A 6,000-nucleotide genomic window follows, 5' to 3' on the forward strand; every position below is an offset into this window, starting at 1 on the left:
AGCCAGGCTCCCTGATGCCAAGTCCATACTTAGTGACTGTAGGGTCCGGCATTCGCAATCACTTTGAGCATCAGGTGTTTTTCCGTCATTTGTGGCCACTGAAATCTAATTTTTCAAAAAGCTGGGGGATGGGTGACTGACGTTTACTCAGCATTTACTATTTTTATTTACTATTTACTATTACTTAGCTGTGCTAAGCGCTTTCTCTATACATCTATTGAACCAGCCTCACAACCCCATAAAGAGGAGTCCGTTTCTAGAAGAGGAACTGAAACTGATGGAAGGTTTTTAAAAAAGCTGCCTGGGAACAAACATCTAATAAATGACAGATCCAAGATTTAGACTGAGGTCGGCCTAGCTCTGGTCTCTATATGGCAAGGAGGACCCAGGCTGTGAAGGAGACATGCGAACGTCGGACGGATTTGCTGTGTGATGACTCTTGGGATGGAAGGAAGTCCACAGCGCGAGCTTTCCGTGACCACACGTGCGGCGGCAGCACCATCCGGAGGCGGGGCGAGGCCGCCTGGAGACCGAGGTCTCCCGCAGTGGAAACGGGAAGGACTTGGTTCGGATTCTGGCTCTGTGTGAGCCGAAGCTGTTTATTTACTCCAAGCTTCAGTGTTCTCATTTGTAAAATTAAAATACTAATAATGCTTGTTTTAAAAAGGAACTAATACCCGGACTATAAAGTCATTAGTACAGTACCTGGCACATAAGACTCAATAAATGGTTGTTAATTAAATATAATTATCATTACTATGCAGCGGCCTCTCTCATCTTTAATACCTCAGCCTCTTTCAGACTCCTTAGAAAAGTGGGACCGTATTTGCTTATCTCTACATGTGACTTTCATTTTCTGTTGTTGAAAAACCACTTGAAAGTTGCTGACAGCACTACACACTTCAGCACGCGTCTCCTTACATTCTTGTACCTAGATAACGATATACCTAACACCTAGGAAAATCAACCGTATTAATATCATCTGATTTCTAGTATATATTTAAATAATAAGTTTCCTAAATTGTCCAAAAAAATTATTCCCAGAGATTTCTTTTTGAACAAGGATATAATCAGGGTGTTCTGTTGGGTTGTTTCTTTGTTTTCTGTTAATCTATATCCGTCTCCACCTCCCTCCCAGCCCTCTCTGCTTTTCTTGACATTGGCTTTTTGGAAGACACCAGGCCCTCCATCTCGGAGAAAGTGCCACAGTCTGGATATGTCCAGTGTTTTTCCTGGAGGTGCCATCTCACCTGCTCTTCTGTCTTCCAACTTATCTTGACATTGGAACGCTGGCTTAAGGCTATATTGCTTTTTAAGCTAAACATTGTGCCAAAAATGCCTCAAAGTCGATGCTAGGTAGTCCATATTACATCATATCAAAGTTTCCATGACCACTTCCTCTTCAAAATACCTCGTGGTTTTGTAGGCATCTCCGGAGTATGGCTACACCAGTGGTTTTCCACTCTAGCTTCGTTTAGAGTCATCTGGGGAATTTTTAAAAATATTTTTTCCCAACTTGCATCCTTAGAGTTTCTCGTCGCGGTTGCGAAGCTTCCCCACATGAGTCTCACTGGAATCAGGGTAGAGGGACTGGTTCACAATTCCAGCTCCGAGATAGCAAGGGGCACGCCCTTCTTACCTACTAATACCCACTCTCTGTGTCCAGTAGAATGTCCGGCCCATCACAGCTGCTCAGTAATACAGGTGACATCCATCAGCTCATTAATATTCAGTGCCTAAGGTACCTCATCCCCCTCTCATACTCTAGCTTTTCCTCTTCTTCTAACTAGTGCATTAGGAAGTCAAAAGGTTAACTTTATAGCCTGGGCAGCCACATCAGAACAAGCCACTACTTTTCAAAGTTCTGAAAACAATATATCAACAGGTAAAGAATCATTTTCACACATCTAAGAGAGGAAAAAGGGACAGTCATCTAGCTATACTGTTAGCCTGATTCTGTGGCAGAGAATTCCGCTTTTTCTCTTTCCACCTTACCAGTTCTTCCAGTTCTCCTTGGAGGGACTGGTGGAACGATTCTAAAATTCCTTACGGAGGAGGAGAGATTGGGAGTTTGTCCTGGTTGTAATTGTGTCTTTCAAAATAACGAGCAAATTTCAAACATAGGCAGGGATGCGGTGGAAAGAGGAGGACTTCGGGCGCCGTCGTACGTCTCTTCGTTCGAACTCAACTTTGGCCAGATCTTAGACACAGAATAAAAAAGATGCATAACTTGTTAGGGTTTTCCAAAATGAAGCACCTGTAACTTTCAATGCAAAGGAGAGAAGGACGGTCACTTTCTCCTAAAAGAAAAGCCTATTCCATAGCGAACTAGGAAATGGTAAATATACACGTATTTATTGTCCTGGCACTAAGTGAACATCAGCACCAACTGAGAGAATCCCAGCAAAGGACTGGACACACGAGTTTGTTTCTGAAATGGCTTTCACCCCAAGGAAAAATGATCAATCTGACTCATATTAACAAAAACGTAAATTAAAACTACGCTGAGATATCTTTTTCTTTAGCTCATCAGGTGAATAAAAATCCACTGTTGTGGAAGGTTACAAATGCCCGGATCTTGGAACCCATCAATAGTGGATAAGGAAAATCATCCTAAAGATACAGTCCACTTGCTACACAAAGTAACACATGAACAAAACTATTCCCTTCATCAAGTAAAAGATCAGAAGTAACCAAGCGTCCGTCATTAGAGAACTGGATAAGTGAGTTCCGACACAGTCACGGAGTCAGACAGTTTGCAAGCATAATAGAGAATAATAAGGAAACTGCACGGATACGTAATGCACATGTGCTACGTAGTGCGAGGAGGTCCGGTTGTTGTATAGTGTGTGCTAGAATGTATATAAAAGGATAAAACAAGAAAGCATATATATCTGTATTGTAGTATTTCTCACGTGAGAAGAATCCGTGGGCAGATAAACAAGGAACTGGTAGGTGGTCAGCGATGCGGGGAGGAGACGGGAACTAGTCGATGGGCACAGCAAGAGGGACAGGCGGGAAGGAAACGCCTCACACGACAGGCACCTTGTCGCACTCTATCGTGTTTAACTGTGCGAGTGCAGGACATATTCACGAACCTGGCTATTCCTTTGCAAGTTCTAGAAAATGTAATTTAAAAACAACAGAAAATAACCCAGATAATCTTACAGTTCTTATTCAAATTCTGCTGTTTCAGAGTAAACCCTATTATGTCTCATTTCACTAAAAACGAAACTGAAACTCTGTGTACTTCTCATACACCCAGACCTAAACCACGGATTCAGAAGAAAACTGATAATTTCCAATTTTGATTTGTGTTGCTCTACAGAAGGTCAACACTTTAGGATACGTTAAAACACGCGCTACTTGAAGTCCAGACAGACCAGGGTTGAGAGACATCCGTCCCAAGGCTGGTGCTTGCATGAGGATGAAGTAATGATGTCAACGTAAAATGCATCTCTTCTCTCACGGGGCCCTCCGTGGAATGCGCGAGAGGTGGGGCTCTGTCCCACAACGGCGGGGGAATTCCGTCCAGGACAAGGGGATTCTGTTTTCACAGACAACAAGATGAAAGGAAATTGTGGTTTATTCAATAGGTCCTTCCATCTGTGACTTTCAGTTCTCAGTTGTGTGTGTGTGTGTGTGTGTGTGTGCGCGCGCGTGTGTTCTATTTCAAAAACCTGTGGCACTGTTGCTGTGTCGCTAGCGTTTTGCCCCATGCCACGCGTACAGCGTGTGGAGCAGAAAAGCCTGACAGGCCCCAGTAAAACACGTCTGGGCTCCAGGGTCCCTGTGATGCTGCCAAGTCACACATCCTGCTCTGTCTTAGCTCAGTGTCCTTATCTGGCAATAGAGTGAGAGCCTAACAGAAGACCTCGCCATTCTGATATGGGGACCAAATAATACGGTAGAGAGGAAAGACTTGGGAAAGTGTCTATTGAAAATAGTACTATTGTGGCCACTGTTTTGACACAGATACGGACAGACAGGGCAGAGGAAGGAGAACCTGATTCCAAAACGCGCATCGTGGAGAATTCGTCTCACTGTTGCAGATGAGCGCCAAGAAAGCCCGAAAGGTTGGATAACTTGCTCTAAGGCAAGTAGCCCGTTGGGAGCAGAAGTAGAGACAAATTCCCACACAGGTGTTTTGACTGAAGGTGTCGCTCTTCTAAGTCTCTGCTACGATTTCGCCTCGAGCCTTGAGAACACATGAAGAATGGGAGGGGGGAAGGGCCACTCGATGAGCCTGGTCACAGGAAGGCTGGAGGAACAATGGGAACAACGATCAGAGGCGGCACGGAAGGACCGCAGACAAGACGTAAGATGGCAGACAAGACGCAGTTAAGGACTGCGGGCCAATAAGGTGCAGGACGGTGATGAGAGACGGGACGGAGGGCCTCCGGGTCAGGCCCTTGACCATCTGCCTCATTCCACAGTTACTGGTGAGGACCATGGAGGGTGTGGGCCCAACAGAGGGTGGTAGATGTTTAAAAATATATATTTATAATGTATGCTCAAAATTTTAAAAGAACTGATCTGTGCTAAATATTTCCTTTCTGAACCTTTGGGGTAAAAGATTAGTAGAAATCTCCAGATGGACTCACGTTGGGTATTTTGTGCTTGAGCGTGAAAAACCTGGGGCCACTTCTGTTAGAGGAACACCGTTAGGATCCTCCTTAAGAAGGACCAAAGCAGGGCGCCTGGGTGGCTCCGTGGGTTAAAGCCTCTGCCTCTGGCTCAGGTCATGATCTCAGGGTCCTGGGATCGAGCCCCGCATCGGGCTCTCTGCTCCTCGGGGAGCCTGCTTCTTCCTCTCTCTGCCTGCCTCTCTGCCTACTTGTGATCTCTGTCTGTCCAATAAATAAATAAAATCTTTAAAAAAAAAAAAAAAAGAAGAAGAAGAAGAAGAAGGAGCAGAACAGGGGCTTTGAATCCTTGAGTAAATACCATCACACAGGACTCTTTGAATGAAATTAGCCTGGGGTATTTTTTTTTCATGCTAAGTAAATTCCCTAGTGGTGATAATATCTAACACATACACAGAACTTTCTAAGTATGGTGCACTCTTCTGAGAGGCTATGCATTCATTTAATGCTCATAACCGTTCTATTACTATCTCCATTTTCCAAATGAGGAAACTGAGACACAGGGAGGTCAGGTAATGTGTCCCAGATCAAACAGCCGGAAAAGCCCTCACTGAGCTGGGACTCAAACCCAGGCCGTTCAGCTCGCAGGACTTCATGTGGCCTATTACATGGCGCTTTGCATATTCTGTCTCCTAGAACGTCATTATAATAGCAATCTTGGGGGGAACCTGGGTGGCTCCGTGGGTTAAAGCCTCTGCCTTCGGCTCAGGTCCTGATCCCAGGGTCCTGGGATCGAGCCCCTCATCGGGCTCTCTGCTCAGCGGGGAGCCTGCTTCCCCCTCTCTCCCTGCCTGCCTCTCTGCCTACTTGTGATCTCTCTCTCTCTCTCTCTCTCTCTGTCAAATAAATAAAAAATATCTTTAAAAAAAATAGCAATCTTGCTGCCTCCACTAAAACCTTGGATTTCTGGGGTTGGACAGATAAGAATTCATTTATTCATTAAGTCAGTCATTCCAATATTCATTCAATATGTCTTAAAATCTTACTGTATATCAGGCTCAGCAAAAATCGATGTGGTTTATGCCATCTGCCAACTGAGAGTCTGGGGGGAGAAATGCTTATCAAATAATGACACAAAAAATGTGAAATTACAAACTTTCACAAGAAGCATGAAGGAAATATATGAGATGTTCTAAGATTATATGAACATTTAAATTGGCATCTGTCCTAGTCCCAGACAGGCCCTGAGGGACTTTGGCCTTTGAGCTGGGATTACAAACAAGAGACCTTGAGTTGTTTAACATTTCTAAACCCTAACCCTCACCTATAACACAGGGGCAAGGGTTCAGGACATTATCCCAGCACTTAGTAACTACTTAATTAGTGATAGTTATAGCCTTGTTACTTTTAATTT

This window comes from Martes martes (genome assembly GCF_963455335.1).
Source record: "Martes martes genome assembly, chromosome: 2".
Lineage (NCBI taxonomy): Eukaryota > Metazoa > Chordata > Mammalia > Carnivora > Mustelidae > Martes > Martes martes.